Below are 19,756 nucleotides of genomic sequence, written 5' to 3' on the forward strand. Positions count from 1 at the left end.
CAAAAAGACATATGATTCTGTCCTGCAGCAGACTTTGAGCTTCGTCAAAGTTCTTGGTCAGCAGCATTGAAGAGCCCACTTGAATGGTTGAAAGATTTATTGACCTCTACCCTTCTATGCACCCATCTCATTAAACCACGTAATGAACATATTTTTGAATACAGGAGAAGAAATGTATTGGAACAAGCTTTCATAAAACTAATAGAGTATGCTCCATTTAGTGTGTATAACAATTCCTAGGGGCTAAGTTGTAAATGTGAGAGAAAAAAAATTACATGGAGATATATGTAAGGAAACATTGATGTTGTATTATTAAATAAAATACTTCATATTTTTTAGATTATACATACTGTGATTAATTTAGTAACTGCCTATTTGAGACACAAATACACAAGAAATACTTATGGTTAAACACATATGTAGAATATTTTTAATAAATAAAAACAAAGAATAAATTATTATAAGTTTTGTATCAGAGGTTAAGTTTACTAATTCAGTTAATTATATCTTTTTATTACTGTTATTATTTCTGGTTCATGATTTGTATTTAAAAATGAAGGCAAAATATTTTTATACTCATTCTAATATATTTTCTCTCGCCTTCTTGAATTCAATTTAAAATATAAAAATACACCTCAAATAATTTTAAAATAAGAAAATTTTCTGTTTTGATTTTCTATGATCCTCATAAAATATTAATATATTTTAGTATTTGTGGAGTAAATAGCAAATACAATTAATCTGTATTATTTGGCTTTAAAAAACTACAAATGCCTTAACTGTGTTAGTGATATTTACTTAATGTAATGCTAGAGAAGCTTTTAATTTTATTCATATATCCACTAATAAACTTTAAGTCCCTGTATCTTCTCACAGATTATTAAAGTATCATTCTAATATATGTTTTCTTAGGTTTAAAATGTTGCTATAAAATAGGATTTATTGTACTATTAATATTGACATATTAAAACAGATACTTTATGTTAATGTTTGAAAATTAGGAATTAATAACAGCTAGATCTGGGATTTCGCACCCACCAAATATTATTCTATATATGAATACATTCTACAGGTTGGAAATTATATCTTATTTCTTTTAACAAGTTACCTATTCTTGTAGAATGATATTATGCTTAGTGATCTTTTACTGAACATATATTTCTATAGACAAATATGTATTTTATATGTATAGAACAAAAATACATAGACAAATCTATAGATATGTAGATATATAACTATCTAGCATGATATACTTACCTATATATATACTTACATATATATGATATGTAATGTATAAATTCATATATATGTCAAATTATGGTTTATGGAAGGGCTATTTTGTTGGTTTTCTTTTGAACCACAGCCAAGAGTGTTCAAAGATTATTCTGAATTTTGTTTAGCAAGGGTGGAGAACTCTATGGGTGCCTGGAATTGAGCCTGTGTTTACTTTGTACAAGGCAAGCACCATGCCAACTCTACTCTTTCTTCATGCCCTGAAATTAGAGACAATGTATATAAAAATTTGTCAACAGCATCAATACTTTTAAATCTCTATTAAATCATGTGTCAATATGGTTAAAATAATTCACATTATTAAATAAATAATTTTAAAACATTAAAACAAAATATAGGGCCGGAGAGATAGCACAGCGGCATTTGCCTTGCCAGCAGCTGACTCAAAACCTAAAGTGGTTGGTCAAATCCCAGGGTCCCACATGGTCCCCGATGCCTGCCAGGAGCTATTTCTGAGCAGATAGCAGGAGTAACCCCTGAGCTCCGCCGGGTGTGACCCAAAAACCAAAAAAAAAAACATGACAATTTTCTCAATAAGATGGATTATTGCTTCTCTAAATTATTTGTATGTCTCTGAATAGATATTACTTGTTGCTAACATTTAAAGTGTTTAATTATCGGGGCTAGAGCTTGCACACAGCTGACTTGGGTTCAAACCCCAGCATCCTATATGGTTCCCCAAGCCTGGAACAACTTCTGAGTTTATAGCCAGGAGTATCCCCCTGAGCCTCACCAAGTGTGGTTCATAAAACAAAAAATAAAATAAATATAAAACAAAATAGTGTTTGATTATCAATTTTATTTATTTTCATAAATAAAAACTACAAGTTTTTTCACATAAATATGTAGCAAAATTCATGATTATATATATATATATATACTCAAATTATTACTATTAGGGATTGTAATTTACTTTCAATAATCTATCAACTAGACACTGATTTGATTCGCTTATATTTTGCTAAAAATATTCATTTTCAACAAACCAATCTCCAGGAAATAATTTTCTTAATTTGCAAACAATTAAGCAACAACAACAAAAAAAACTTCATTAAGTCTAAATGAATAATTGTTAATTACACTCATTACTCTTTAACTCGGTGACATCTAAATTAATTATGCATATTCAAAAATATTTGGAAAATCAATTAATAGTTACATGATTCTCATTCATCATGTGATGTCTGTGGTAGTAGGCCCTAATCTTTTTGTAAATTATTTAAGTACAAATATCAAAATGATTGGCCTATGGATAAAGAATATAGTGTGAATGAATGACCAGCGAGATTCTTATTCTCAGTTTTAAAGGCCAAAACACAGAAAATTTATCTTGAGGAGAATTAAGGTATATTTAAAATGACTTGTAAATTTAATAAACTCAGAATCAGATTAAATGTTTTAGGTAAATATCCTTTCCTAGTATTTGAGCTTTCAAATGAACTGTATTACTACTATCTACCATATCTTTAACCGATGCTCTGTTAATTTGGTTTCCACATAATTTTCCTATAGAACAAATATGTTTGATATTCAAATTTCTTTACATTTCTCCTTGATATCCAGTTTTACCAAAGTATTCTTTAGTGTTTGTTCTGTTTCTAGGCATTGGAAAAATTTTTATCTATTTATATTAATAATTAATTTCTATTCTCGTGGTTGTGTGATCTGAGGGATGCTTTGTATTATTTCTAATTTATATGTTTATTTATATTTGAATTATGCCTCAGTATGTGATTTTTCCTGGGGATAGTTTCGACTGCACCAGAGATTATCCAACTTTTTGGAATGGAGAGACCTGTACCTTCCCATTAATGCCAATTTTTCTAATTCTTCATTTATAGCTCTTATATCTTTATGGATATTCTGCCCAGGTGATCTACCCAAAGGTGAAAGTCAAGTATTGAAGTCTCCAACTACTATTGTCAATAATTTCCATTAATGTATTTCTTTATAAACTTTTATAATCATTCAATAGGTGTATATATGCTGATAAGAGATATTTTGTCAATATATGTGTTCTGTTAATAAATAAGTAGTAGCCATCTCAAAAATAATAATAATATTAAAATTCCTATGGAAAGTTCTCACTTCTATTGCCTGGTGTATGACTTATTGAAATCTATGGCATTAAGATTTGTAGGCATATTCAATTTTATCTACAACTTTCACCAATAACCATGAAATATAAATGACTAAATGAAAATTATAGTATTTTTATTAATGGAAAATAAACAATTTTTTTACTACTTGTATACCAGAAAGCTTCAAACCAGGGAAAGGTAAGACTTAATATAAGTATTAGATAAGCTTTTTGTAATTTTAGTGAAAGAGTATTGTGAAAGATAAAACAGCATAAAATTGCCAATAAGATACTAGAATCACAAATAGCTATCAATTTTAGAGAGAATAAAAAATTAAAAGGTACATTCTTTTCTTTCTTGTATTTTGCTCCTGGCTTAAGGGAACATAGGGGGAACAGGGATATTGAACTGTGGTCCATCCTAGGTTAGCACATATAAGGCAAACATTCTACCTCTTGTGCCACCACTCTGGTTCCTAAAGGGTATATTCTTAAAATCATATGCTTCCACAGTCAATTTCTGAGGCTAGCATATGTCTTTGAAAAAGCAAATCACACTTTACAATTTGCTGGAAGGTAGTGAGTTTTGTAAAGTACTGGGTCTTATAGTTTGTTTAATTCCATCTTTAAAATGCAACTATAATTTTCTACCATTGTGTATTTGATAATAGTTCCATTTTAGTTAAGAAGTTGTGTAGTATAAAGTGAGATTTATATGTAATAAAATATATAAGATGTATATCATATTTGGTGCATAACTGGTGCTCATATATATTACATTTATCTTTTTATCTACCTGTAAAGTATACCAAATCCCCACAAAATAATTTTTCACTTAAATAAACAAAGAATATATCAACTATGTCAACTTTTTCAGTTATTTCTGTTACAGGAAATGATATTTTTAAATTCCTGTTTGTAGAAGTGTATAAACTTAGTGAAATATGGTCTATATTATTAAAATCATTTAACTGTTATTTGGGGGCAGATAATCAACTATCATTTTTATATTTACAAGTGTTTTCTGAAACTTCCATGGAGAGATATTAATTTATGTGGCATTGCCTAGATTACTCATGTCATTCTCATTATTGAATACTCATTTTCTAAAGCTAAACATCACAAGAAGGCCTTCAATCTTTATAAATAAATAATGTTTTAAAAGAAGAACAGATGGTTCCTTTAGTTTTGCCTTTATTCTGTCCCCCAAAATGTCTACACTTCTGATATCTGTCCACCCTCTAATTCCAGATGCTTTTTGCTGTGGGTGGGACTTATCCTCATAGAGCTGAAACAGCAAGCTCCAGACTACAAACCTGGGACCCCAGCCCCTTTAGCTGTGCCACTTAACTTCCCTCAAGTCCCTAGGCCAGAAAGTCACCAGTTTTGATATCTATCTGCCCTCTGATCAAAAACTGCATAGATACTATTGAATCTATAAAAAGGTATTACAAAATCTCTCTTAATTCTGGGTAGGTAGACTATAGCACTTCTTTCAGACAGTATAGAACCTCAAAACTCAAGCAACCCAGTAGAGTCAACAAATTTCCAAGCATATTTAATTAATACTGCATTGTTTGAAAAGTAATTTGAAAGGCAGATGTTTTATTAGTCTCTATTTGGCAGAAACAATTCAACAGAACAATTATCAATTAAAGAGGAATCTCTGAAATTCCATTAAAATCACAAAATACAAAGAATACCAGTAATCAGGAATCTAAAGAGATCAATTGTAATCACAGATAGGAAGAGTACCATAGGCAAATCTGAAAGCCTATCAAAATGTTTGAGACTGATTGATGAGGATCTAAAATCAACACTACTTGTCTAGGCAACAGAAATCAATCAAGCACTAGCCAGAAAATTAAGAAATTAACAGATAAAAATGTCAACCAACTCAAGAATTATTTCAGAATCTGAGAGAATCCATAAGAATAGAACTGAAGGAGCTAATGAACACAGTAGCAAGCCACATTAACAAGATTGAACAGGCAGATAATATAAAAGATGAACTTGAAGACGAATTGTAAGCCAGCATTAATAGAGACAAAAGAAAGTAAGAAAATAAAGATGGTTTATGAACAAAACTATAGGATTAATCTTCGAATTATAGAAATACCAGAATGTGAAGAAAAAGGAAATGGGGAAAAAACAATTAGTAGGAGAGATAATAGCAGAGAACATTTCCACTCTATGGAAATAGCCATCTGTGAAAATTCAAGAGGCCAGAAGAGTTGCAAACAAAATAAATTCAAACAGAACACAAAGACAGATAGTAAATAGAGTGGCAAAAATCAAAGACAGAGCCAAATTTCTTATAGCAGAAAGGGAGAGGAAAATTTGTACATATAAAGAAAAGAAAAGAAAAATCACAACAGATCTCCTCTATGAAATGGTCCAGGAAAGAAAAGAGTGTAATGACAAATTCAAATAACTAAATGAAAGAAGTTTTTATCCTAGAGTTCACTACCCAGCAAATCTCTCATTTATAAGGGAAGTAAGGAGGGGTAAAATAATTCTTAGATCAAAAAGAACTCGCAGCATTTGCAATAACCAAAACAATATTATGTGAACTACCGAAGTGTCTCTTATATAAACCCTATAAAAATTGTGGAAGAAACAAACCTACACAATCCTATAACGGCATGACAGCCTTTTCTGTCAATAGGTTTTTGAATGTCAATGGACTAAATTATCTCATCAAAATGTACAGATAGGAGGGTTGGATCAGGAAAGAAAACCTATTGATAGACTGCTTAGCGGGAACACATCTAAAAACTCAAAATATGCATAGGCTCAGAGTGAAAGGATGACAGTTATATAAACCAATAAGAAAAAAACAAAAGGCAGGGAGTACTTTTTCCAGTATACACAAAACATTTTCTAGAATAGATCACATTTTAAGACATAAATCTAATTTTAGAAAACATAACTAACTTAAAAAAATAACATAAGAATAATAGCAAACATCCTATCAAACCACAATACCACAGAGATAGAAAATTATTATGAAAAGAAAATGTGGGGTATCTCTAACATCATGAAACTGAAAATATGTTGCTTAGTAATAGCTGATGAAATAGAAAATTAGGGCCCGGAGAATAGCACAGCGGTGTTTGCCTTGCAAGCAGCCGATCCAGGACCAAAGGTGGTTGGTTCGAATCCCAGTGTCCCATATGGTCCCCCGTGCCTGCCAGGAGCTATTTCTGAGCAGACAGCCAGGAGTAACCCTGAGCACAGTTGGGTGTGGCCCAAAAGCCAAAAAAAAAAAAGAAATAGAAAATCAAAAAGATATAATATTCCTTGAGACTTGTGATAGTGAAGAAAAACGTTACCGAAATCTATGTGTCACAGCAAAAGCACAAGTTAGAGGGAAACTCATTGTGATATAGCCATAAATAAGAAAAAAAGAGAAAGAGAAAATAAATAATTTAAAGACACACCGTATTTTTATCATGAGAAACAATAGCAAAGGAAACCAAACACTACTAAAGACAAGAAATAATATAGAATAAAAGAAAAGAATGCAAAAAAAGCAACAGAAGCAGGAACTGGTTTTTCAAAAGAATAAACAAGATAGATGAACCATTGGCAAGAAGACTCACATAGAAAAAATAAAAGGTGCTAGAGTAAATCAGATATAAATAAAAGGGAGGTAATTACAATAGAAACCCAGAAATCCACAATAGCATAAGAACTTGTATAAACAATTTATTCTGTTAAGCTAGAAAACCTAGAAGAAATGAACAAGATATCTAAAACATAAAATTTCCCAACACTGAATAAAAAGTAGAGAGACCAAGCAAGCTAATCACAAGCAAAGAAATTGAAATAGTAATTAAGAATCTTCCCAAGAATAAAAGTCCAGATCCATATGAATTTATAGGCATTCATTTTTATTAGACATTCAGGGAAGAATTTAGAGAAGAAATGGTATGATATAGGATGTACAAGGTACTCACAAAGATTAATTACCCCCAAATATAAAAATACCCATCCAAAAATGGGAAGATAAACAGACACACTTTCTCTGAAGAATTCCAATAGATGGTCAACAAGCAACAAAGAAATTATGAATCTCAAACTTTAACAAAGAAACCTAAAATGGTAACTGCTATCATGTCAGGCCTGTGTGAGGGTGGGGAGGAGTAGATATTGGGTGGATTTTAGCTACATTGGTGAAGGAGATTGGAATGGTGCTGTGATTATACTAAAATTTGTATTTCTAAAACTCAACTATGAATAACTTTATAATAATGACTTATACAAATTTAATTATAAAAGAGAAATAGATGTTTAGTTATTTAAAATCATCAGGGGACGATATCACAGTGCATCTTTCTTACCACAATGATATCTTCTCTCATTATATCTCAAATACTCATTTGAGGAGATGCAAATACAGAAATACCAGTTTTCTATATGTTATTGTCTTTTCCAGTGTACTTAGATTAAAAATCTTATCTTTCTTATAGACACCTTCTTTAAAGATGGTAATTACAGGGGACAGAGCCTTAGCACAGAGGTAGGACTTTTGCCTTGCACGCAGCTGACCTAGGACAGGCCACAGTTCCAACCCCCAGTGCTCCATATGGTCCCCCAACCCAGGAGAAAATTTGAGCAAGTAGCCCAGATTAACCCCTGTGATTCACCAGGTGGGACTCAAAAACCAAAGAAAAAGAAAAAAAAAAGTAATTATTACAGAAAATCTGATAAACAAAAGTACCAGTTTATTGTTCTGTGGATAGAAACATAAAATACAACAGGCAAATATATATGATATTGTGATCAAAATAAAATTGTGAACTTGTTAATAAAACATAAATGTTCATATATATAAAAATATATTACAATATATGAATAAAAGTATTTTGTATTTATAGAATTTTGTTCTGACTTTATTATATAAGGCTGATGATTGAGTGAATTATTCATTCTGAACAGCAGTATTATTGCTACAATTGTCAATATGGTCCATCTGGCTTAGTGATAGCACTGACAATTGGAAATATAGACAAAACCACTAAAAATTATAGAATTTATGCAATGGAATAAGCCATGTGCAAGTTGTTAAATTGTTAACCTAAACACATATTTAAGTTTCAACAAACCATAATTAATGAACATGTCTACTACCTACAGCATGGTTGAAGAAAAAGCTCTTATCCAGAAATATGTCTGAAATTTCCATAATTTCTAAATTATTTAAATTACACTATATGGACAGAAATAATTTACCATAGTAAATATTACATTTTATTTAAAACAATATAAGCAATATAAAATTGATCATTTAAAATCAAGACTATTACAGTATATTTATTTCACCTTTGCTTTTCAATATCTATTTTTCCCAAAACATCACAACATGCAATTTAAAGTGAATTTTTGATTTATTGTCAAATATTAAATATACTTGTAACATTACTGAATAGAGAGCAATTACATTATATGGATTTTTATACTGGTTATTGTAACTTGTTTTATGCTCACAGTCTGGATACTAAACATTAGAAGTTAAGATGTTAGTGTTACAGTTCTTTTAGAATTTGTCCAGCAGGCCTTCTGGTCTCCACCAGAAGCCCCCCCCCTCCCAAATAAGAATTTAATATATTGGGACCAGACATAGAACAATGAATTTGCCTTCACATGACCAGCAAGGGTTTGATCCTAGGTATATTTGTATGGTCTCTAGAGCACACTCAGGAGTAATTCCTGACTCAGAGCCAGGAGTGAGCCTAGAGCACTGCCAGATTTGCCTCACAATAACAACAACAAAAACAATAAGAAATCAAGGTACTGGGTATGTGCCTTCTCCAAAGAAGATCCTTCTTTGCATTTTCCAGTTACTAGAAATCCATATTTCTTGACTTCAGTAGCATTATTGTGGTTTTGGTCTCCACCTTTTAATGGGTGTGTGTGTGTGTGTGTGTATGTGTGTGTGTGTGTGTGTGTGTGTCTAAACATAGCAATTTTTATCTTCCTGTAAGTTCTCAGTCCTATCTGTCAAGATCTTTACTAACTAATTGCATATAGACCACATAGTCTTTTCAACCTATTTTTTAGTTTAGTTTTGTTTTTTGTGCCACACCCATTTGATGCTCAGGGGTTACTCCTGGCTAAGAGCTCAGAAATTGCCCCTGGCTTGGGGGGACCATATGGGACGCCAAATGAACCGCGGTCCTTCCTTGGCTAGTGCTTGCAAGGCAGACACCTTACCTCTAGCGCCACCTCATTGGCCCCTCAACCTATTTTTAAAGAGAAATTTCAACTTACAAAAACTAGAAATATTTTTTCTTATAGTTAAGTGAAAGATAATTACTTGAAATAATGATCTAGTGTTGGAAGTAAAGAACATTCTCTCTCCAACAGATGTTTTCCATAGAAAAAATTTAATTTTGTTAATCTAGATAATAGTATACAATTTGCTTTTACCTTTTATTGTGTATCATATTTAACTTCTTTGACTAAGTAAAACAAATAATATTAAAAATAAACTTTACAAAATGTTAACAAGGAGCTGAATTAAGTATAATTTAGTGTTGGTGCTAGGGTTGAACAATTTTATGATCATAAATAAGTAGGCAATTTCTTTCGAAATAGAGCATAGTCTTTCAATAAAACCCGGAAATTCATTGTTCCTAGTACTTATTCAAAGAAAAAAATGCCTATGTGGCTTACTTCGTGATTCCTAAAACTTGGAAGTAACATAAATTCTTTATTAAAAAGATAAGTAAAATATGTAATATTTTACTGGAACTAAAAAGAAATTAAAAATAATAAAATAATAATATGAGGTGCCAGAGCAGTGGCTCAAGCGATAATGTGTTTGCCTTGCACATGCTAACCTAAGACGGACTGCGGTTCAATCCCTCAGCATCCCATATGGTCCTCCAAGCCAAGAGATATTTCTGAGCACAAAGCCAGGAGTAATCCCTGAGTGTCACCAGGTGTGCTATCCCCCCAAAAAAGGACAAATTAAAAAATATAACATGAACAGACATAGCACAATCTGAAAGGTATATTACTAAGTGAAAATGACATCCTGAAAATTTGATAAATTATTCCAGCTATATGACATTGTAAAAAGGAAAAATCATATATTTAAAAGAGTCCATTGTTTTCCAAGATTGAGTAAAAGAGAAAATAACAGGCAGGCTATAAAAGATATTTAGAAAAATGAGATATTAAAATAATGTATAAATGTTTTATTATATTGGCAAATAGACTTACCTTGCTTGATTCAATCCTATAGAGTCCCATATGGTCCCCCAGCCAGGAGTAATTTCTGAGTGCATAGCCAGGAATAACCCCCGAGCATCACTAGGTGTGGCCCCCAAAACAAAACAAAATAAAACAAACGAACAAAAAGACTCCTAACATAAGACTAGAGTTGAGAATTTAGAAAAAAAATATAGTGTTTCTACATGGTAAGTGATATTCATAATAAAATACATTTATGGAAAATAGGAATATGTAGTATTTGTCTATTTCTTTAAGCTTTCTTGGAAACATAGAATCGCTATAACATATTAGTGTTTTCTAAAAATAAATAGTTGAAAATTATGTCAACATACTTTAGAGAATAAGATACAATGTCCAAAGTTTTTAAAATTCAACTGAATTTTTCTTAGATGTAAATCTGTGGTCTTAACTGCACAAAGATGATCAATGAAACAAAAGCTGATACAAGTCACTATAAAAGCAACATTAAATAAATTATTTAAAATGACAGTATAATAAAAAATCTGCAAAAAAATTATGGTGATAAAAAAAATGCTATGACACTATGTACCAAAGCCTGAACATTAGCAATTGAAGTGAGAATAAAGTTATCATGACCATTAGCAAAGAAAAAAAAGTTGAAAAAAAGGAGAGATGGGAATTTATTCCTTGCTAAATATGTAAAATGGTTTAGCAGCTGTGAAAATTGTATGAAGTTTCTCAGAAAACTAAAGACAAACCATCATGTGACTTAGAAATATCTCTTTATAGTAAAAAATCAGATATTTGAAACCAGGATCCTGACAGAGATTTGTACTTACATACTTGTTACATTACTGAAAGCAATGAAGACATCAAACAAATGCCTAATGAACTGATGTACATGAAAATATGCACACACAGGAATATCATTCAGCCTTTAAAATTAAGAAACTCAGACCTTTGCAACATTATACTAATACAATAAGCCAAATCATAGAAATGGTATGACCTTTTTGAGAAATTTAAAATAGTTTAACTTTGTCGAAGTAACAGATACTAAGTGAGAAGAGAAATTGTAAGAGGAGAAACTTGGAGCATTTCAGTTTGAATTTTCAGGTTACTGACCAGGGGAGTTTCCTGAGTGCAGAATCAAGAGTAAGCCTCAGCCATTCCAGGTTGAATCAAAAAAAAAAAAAAAAAAAGATAAATAAATACATTTTAACTTTGTAAGTTGAATAAGCTTTAGAGTTCTGATAGTCAATGATGTGCCTATTGTTAATAGAACTATAATGTGCATTAAAAATTCTGGAGCTGGAGAGATAGTATGGAGGAAAGGTGTTTGCCTTCCATGCAGAGGGTCAGTGGTTGAATCCCGGCATCCCATAGGGTCCCCTGAGCCTGCCAGGAGCGATTTCTGAGAACAAAGCCAGGAGAAACCCCTGAGCGCTGCCTGGTGTGACCCAAAAACAAAAGCAAAAAAAAAGTTCATTGAGTGCAGATTTTATGTGAAGTGTTGTCACTGAAATCATTTTTGTAAGACAACCAGCTACATAATTTGACAAAGGTGGTAGAAATTATACTACTAATACAAAGTCTGCAGAAACATAAAATGATATCACTTAATCTATTTGGCAACATCTTCTATTCCTCCAAAATGTTGTATCAGCCATTCATTAGAACAGTGATTGATGCAAAGCTATAGCTGACATACTGGATTCCAGTATAAGAGGTTAAAAGGTTCTGCTTAGTTAGAAATTTTCCATTATGTAGAATAGATCAACACCTTAATGAATTAGATAGAACCAGACACTCATACTTGTCTTCTAATATTCACAGAACATATAATTAGATGTTGTAGGGTAATAATTAGTTAGTGAACACACTTTTGAATCAATAACTCAATCAATAATAGAAACAGAAATATCCTTAGAAAAGTCCTCTTATAAAATCCCAGTTAGTGTTAATACCTATCTTGTATTTAAACATAGAAGAGTTATAATTAGTAGATAATGATATATAGTTCTTAGTCATACTTTGAAAATATTGCATATTTCAGCAAATTACTCATATCTATTGTTATAGAGATTTTCACTAAATGAATATATAAAATGTCTTTGTTTTTGAATTATAAATAGCAGTCCTGAAGGATTTAACCTGGCTCTGTGCTCAAAGATTACTTCTAAAGGCCTGAGAAACTATATATAATGCTAGATAAGGTGAGTGCCTTACCTACCATACTATTTCTTCAGATCCTTTATAATCATTTTTATATGACAAATTACTTTTTACAGGTACTTAACTTTTTAACAAGAAAGACTTTTGTATAAAATACTGTTTTGCATAACTTTAGATGTAGTATGCTTTTTTTATTTTAATCAGGTAGACATTGAATCATCAGGCACGTCTATTGTTATCAGTAGAAACCCAGGGAATCACTTGGTTAAAAGGAGGCATATTTTCAATTATTGCAATTCCTCAATTATTATATCTCTAAAGGAAATTATCTCCTAAAACAACTCAATAAACATAGCGGAAAATAAGCATATCAACCTCCCATGGCAAATTTGCTCTTGCCAAGTACTTTGATAAAATGAATGTCACTCATTTTTCTGTAGATCATGATAGAAATAATAAATAAGCCTATTCCCATTTCACAAAGGGAAAGAGGAGGGCTAGAACCGACATATTTTCTCACGTTTTCTCATAGAGTACATATGAGGAAAATTGGAGATGGAGACAGTCGATCATTTCTCGAATGCCTGAATCTCCTGACAGATATTTGCTTCCAGTGAAAAAGTTGTACAGGGTAGCACAAAGGAATTCATGTGATGCTTAAGGTCCTTGTTATATTTGACCCAGGAAAAATGAAAATTGAACACATGCTTTTAGGATGCACTGCAATTATCATGATGCAACCAGCACTGGAGATTTATCTAACAGCTGTAAGATCACAAGTTCAGAGAGGAAGTTAGATAAAATGCCTTTATATTTCGAGTTCACATCAGAAAGAGTCCTTTCAAAGTGCACTAGGTCTAGCTATGAAAAAATAGTAACAAGAATACAACCACAACCTAAAAGCAATGACCTTTGTCCAGCAGTGGAAACGGTCATTTAAAAAATCTGGGCAGCTTGTATCTCACTCCAGCTCCACACATCATAAACATTCAGTGAGTCAATTCTCCCATGTAAATAGGCTGCAGATGCGGAGTTAAACAATGGGAATGATTTCTGGTGATGAAAGGTTAGGGAACCAGCCTGGATCCTTCATTCTATGCAATTGTCTGCTGCATCAGCCATCTGCTGCAACACATGATTTTGGCACTGGCCTAGAGGATTTACCCACTAGCCAAGTCGGGAGACACTTAACTTCTGTGACACTCATAAAACTATATAGGAAATGGAATTGATTGCTTGTAGCCTTTAACAATATATTTGAAGTTTAGAAAAGTTACAGTTGGGAGCCTTGTTCTTTCAGATTGATTTAAATGCCCAGTGTTGGTGTTTATGGGTTCCTGCTGGGTTATAGCCATAGTATATTCATATGGAAGAGTTCTAGAAATAGAATAAAAAAAATAGAGAGAACGAACACATAGCAATGACACCTCACTTCTCACATCAGTGGTTTCTTTCGGTGAGAAGGAATTATTCTGTTATTTTTATTTGTTTGTTGATGCTTTTATTATGTAATTGCTAGGATTTTTTGTGCTGTTCTGTAGGGGGACCTATAATTATGACTTCTAAATTTGAATTCCAGAAAGTAACTTTGAATAAAGAGCATATTTATGTTATGTAAGAAATCTCCAAAATATCGCCTTTTATTAGGTAGGTGTGAAAGCTAAAGAGACAGAGAGATTAAAAAAATACTGCCTTCTAGGAGAAAAAAAGAAGTGTGGCATTGTTTTGTCAGGCTATTAGAAGAAAAAATATACAAATGTAAAATTATAAAATTTATTAAAAAATTTATAAATTGTAAAAAATTATAAAAAGGGGCCGGAGAGATGGCATGGAGGTAAGGAGTTTGCCTTGCATGCAGAAGGTCAGTGGTTTGAATCCCAGCATCCCCGCGCCTCCCAGGAGCGATTTCTGAGCATAGAGCCAGGAGAAACCCCTGAGCATTGCCAGGTGTGACCTAAAAACCAAAATAAATAAGTAAATTAAAAGTATAAATGTATGAAATATAAAATATATAATATTTCATTTCTAAAATTTAGAGTCATCCAATAGAAAATATCTGGAATTTGATGTACAAATAAATTGGTCTTTATGGTAGATAATTATTTTCTTTCTAAATATTAGAGTATAGTTTAAATTCTACTTCTGATCTGAATTACAAAGAATTGAGATTTTTTTTCTTTTTTGGGTCACACCCGGCAGCACTCAGGGGTTCCTCCTGGCTCTCTCTATGCTCAGAAACTGCTCCTTGCAGGCTCGGGGGACCATACAGGATGCCGGGATTCGAACCACTGTCCTTCTGCAAGGCAAATGCCTTACCTGCTGCCCCAAAAATTGAGATTTTGAAAAAAATAATTTACCGCTTTCATTCAAAGGTATCTGCAATCAACATACATGAACACACACCAAAAAAATATTAATATATTAAAAATGCTGATTATGAAGGCATTTCCAAAAAGGGTGTGGCAAAAACAATAGTTAAGGTGATTGCCTTGCAAGCGGTTGTTGACTGGTTCGTATCAACCCATATTGTCCCCTCAAGACTACAGGAAGTAGGGCTAAAGTATTAGCAGACCAAGTAGGGCATTTGCCTTGCATGAGACTAATCCATATATCCCCAGCATTCCAGATAGTCCTCCAAGCTTGCCAGAAGTGATTTTTGAGTGCAGAGTCAGAAGTAACTACTAAGTACTGCAGATGTGACCCCCAAACCAAAATCAAACCAAATAAACAAACAAATAAAAATAACAAACACCAGCGTGATCCCTGAAACCAGAACTATGACAAAATCCTAAGCATAGCTGGATGTGGTTAAAAAATTTTATAAAATAAAAAACATATTAAAACAAAAAAGGGAAATAGAACATGTACAAATACCCCTTTATATTCAGATATAAATAAATTTAAATATAAAATTTTATTGATCTTCAATAACATATTCAAAAAAAGAATATTTAAAGAAAACATTTTTACTGGTCTTCAATCATATATTGAAAAAATATTTTGTAGAAAATATAAATTTTATTATTTATAGGAAACATTTTATTGCTTACTCATTTGCTTCAAGCACACTAGAAAATAACACTGGATGAATGGAAATCAATCATACACCTCAAGGAACTATTGCTTCCAATATATACCATCTTTGCTCAAGATCTATATCTTTCCTCTTAAAATTTCTTATATATTTATCTCTATTTACCATTCATTCATTAAACCCATTTCCAGTTTGTCAAAAAATATTCCATCTACATATCTTTATGTGACTAAGAAAGTCTATTTAAAGATAAATAAATAATAGGTACCCACACATCAGCCGCCACAAATCTATTTAAGCAGTAAAACCATCTGCCAGTAGTGCAGTCCCTGGTGCCATCAGCATGTTCTATGTGTGGTACCTGTTGCTCATCTCTGAATCTTCCGTGACACCATGGGACATAAGATAATTATATAACATATGTCTTATAAGAGTGTAGCCTCCATTGAGCACTGTTATTTATTCCATAGAAACATTACAATAACATATGCTTATATTGGAAAGAACCAAAACTAAATATGTAATTGCTATAATCAGACAAGTTTCACTCTGACCATCACTTTAAGAGCAAAGGAAGGAAACTCCGGGAGAGATGGAATGACTTTCAAGTAAACCAGAATTAAAAGTCATCTTAAGAAAAATTGAAAAATAATCTATAATTATACAGAATAAAGTATCAATATGCAAAGTGCTCTTAAATGATAATATAATAGAAACTTATAGCATTTAAAATGTTATTGACAACTGACAAAGGATTTAGGATGAATAACCTGAGATGTCATTATGGAAATATAAAAGAAAGAGTTGAGCAAACCCCCTCAAAAAAGCCCAATATCAATGGTGTTAAAAGTAAGAAATTTGAGAAAATAAGCATCACTTCTACTTTTGACTAAAAACTTGACTAATATTATATAAGACACTTAGAGATAATCAACTCTTGCCATATTCCTAACAGAATTCTACACATTTTTCTCTATAGTAGATAAAGAGTACATACACTTTAATTCACTTATCTCAGTTATCACCACCATTTTGCTCTGCCATGCTGATTTACCTAAAAGTGTTTTAAGTCTATTTTGCTATAGAGATAAAGTCTGTTATAAATATGTAAATAAAAATGATCACTCCTTCTGATGAAAACTCTTTCAAGTACCTCCATAAACTTAAATTTATGCATCACGTTGTTCTCTCCATATCCAAACAAAACAATTGATCACAATTATCTCTCGAAAACCACATTCAGTTTGGGTCTTCACACTAACTTCTACTTTCACCCAATGATCATTTTTTCCTCCTCATTTGTACTACTGAATTTCTCTTCTGAGAATAACTGATCTGATGCTCAAGGTCTCTATTGCAATCTTCATTGCACAATTGTTTTGCATGCACTTAGTTTAATCCAGATGCAAGTTTCCAAGTCTCTGTTTCCTATATTTAGTCTTATATGTATTGTTTGAATGATATGTAAAGATATTTATTTCCATCTGTAATGTCTTAAATTTGCCTTTTTTGATGATTGACATCCTTTAAATTGTGGTAATGTATGTTAAAATACATGAAATGTAGTGTTGCATTTAAAACCCAATTGCTGTAGTCTTTATGGTTTTTCTCTATATTTTTGGTCTCTATTATGGCTTGATTTCATACAGTTTGAACAATTCAGACTTTATTAATCACAGTTGTATATTCAAATGTTTTCTCTGCTGGAATCTTGATTCCTGTTTAATAGTCCATTAGACTGGTCATCAATCATTTGATTCTAAAAGAATTTCTGAGAAATTTTATGTAAAAATGAGGATGAAAATCACTATCTCACATAAAATAAGCATAATTTAAAAATAATAATAGCAGAAATAAGCTATATGCTTGTCTGACTATTTATACTTATAATTATGCCAACTCACCTAAAATTAAATTTTACATATTTAAATGTTAAAGAAAGAGATGCAACATACCTGAAACTAGTTTTAAATGTGATTTTAAGTGAAATGATATGTAGATATGATGTAAGTTCATGAATAATGCCAACTTGCAAAGTGTCAGATGAGTTGATTTTCCTCCTGTCAAATGACACAAATATAAACCAAACACTATTATTTGAGTGAATACTATATCCTTACTGACACTTGGTAGTATTTTTGCAAGACTTTCTATAACTCACATTTCAGAAAAATAATACGATATTGCATATGTGGAAAGTAATTACAGATGATAGGCCATTCGCTTTGCCTGGGGTTAGCCTAGATTCCATCCACCAAGAGTGATAGATGAGTATAGAGTATCAGCAAGCTCTAAACATCACTCATGATATCAGAATTATCATAGTCATTGTCATCTTCATTATCATCATGCTATTTTATTGTTGTTTTAGTTTTTTGACAATTTAGCTGCTGTTCTAGATAAAAATATGTAGATAAATTAATTTATATGGTAACTAGATTATATATGATAGATACATTTTCTATTAAAATGCATAGATAAGACAAATAAATATAATAGGTATGATTATTAGCTTAGAATTGTGTCTTCCTTAGAAGTAATGTAAGTTGAATATACATGTTTTTATATATATGATGAGTGATTTATTAATTATATTGATTTTTAAAATTATTGACCATAGTAGCCTGGAACTCAGAAAAATATCCTCGCATAAAAGAACAATATTATCTTCAACATAGAGCTGTAATTGTAAAAGATACATTAAAAGTCTGCCATATATTGAGTGACACTCAATTCAGCCTTGATTATGTGAATCTGAGAAGAGCTGTGAGCTATAATGGATTTCAAATGTACTCTCAAAATTACTAATATTTCAAAAAGATTTTTGCTGTCCACAGTGTAAATTTCCAGCACATCAAAAGTTGATAAAATCAAATATGATTAATGTTCTTTTTATTTAACATAAAAGGACACAAAATGTAAGAATGTTTCTGATCTTGTATTATAATTTTCATTATCGCTTGTTACAGAATTATAAAAGCTCACCAAGCATGCTATCCATAGTAGGCATGAAAAGGAAATGTGCTATCAGGACAATAAATCTAGAAGGTGTGATTGCCAGTTATCAATGAGGTAGAACACTCTGCATCTTTGCAGAAACTTCCATTATTTTTATTACACATGATTTTTTATCTTTTTACAATAGTAAGTAAAGGCATGTAATACAAACCATGTTTTTGTTATTGTTGTATGACCTTTTGATATCTTCCAAGATTTTCTGGGTTTTATTGATCAAAGGGAAAGGCTTTAAGAGAAACAATATTTTCTAATTATGATATAATGTGATATTTGCATTATGCATATTGTCATAAAAATTACACAATAATGGTCAATTTTGACTAAAAATGGAAAAAGGAACTTTATTTTCTAACGGTGATATAATGTGATATTTGCATTATGCATATTGTCATAAAAATTACACAATAATGGTCAATTTTGACTGAAAAATAGTGACCTACATTTTTTACAGTGCCCATTATTATGAGACAGATTTTCATCTATTGTGATTGTATCTTTGCTGTAATTGAGAGCATGGTATTATTAGTGATTAATGAAAAAAAACACAGAAGAGATATGCTATTCCCAGTTAACAGTTATAAAATTCACAGAGAGCCAATCTGGCTGTCCTTTTGATTTTTCCACAGTAGTAAATTTGCCCTAACTGGAAAAAATTTAAATCTAACATTGAACAATCATAGAAAATGTTTGCCTCCAAATTGTAAAGATGTAAATATAAAAGAGAAAATTAAAATATCATTGGGAAAGTCTAACAACATACTTTTTTTTCTAAGAATTGGTATACAAAGAACTTCAACTAAAGTTTGTATTGCTAGCAACAATTTCTATTTATTTGTATATATGTCATTGATAGCATATGCCTGTATTTTTTTTAGAATTTCTAAATCAGAGGCAGGAATTTAGTAGAAGGTTAAAACACACCCTGGGAATCATTAGGTGCTCTAGTAATT

The 19,756-nt window shown here is 31.4% G+C and overlaps 1 non-coding gene across 1 annotated transcript; it reads left to right on the top strand.

The window, feature by feature from the left end:
- The first annotated feature begins 8,899 nt into the window (after positions 1 to 8,899).
- Positions 8,900 to 8,961, top strand: LOC126004945 (U7 small nuclear RNA). Its single transcript, XR_007494148.1, has one exon. It is a non-coding gene; the product is annotated as a U7 small nuclear RNA (small nuclear RNA).
- The last annotated feature ends 10,795 nt before the right edge of the window (positions 8,962 to 19,756 follow it).

This window comes from Suncus etruscus, chromosome 3, assembly GCF_024139225.1.
Source record: "Suncus etruscus isolate mSunEtr1 chromosome 3, mSunEtr1.pri.cur, whole genome shotgun sequence".
Lineage (NCBI taxonomy): Eukaryota > Metazoa > Chordata > Mammalia > Eulipotyphla > Soricidae > Suncus > Suncus etruscus.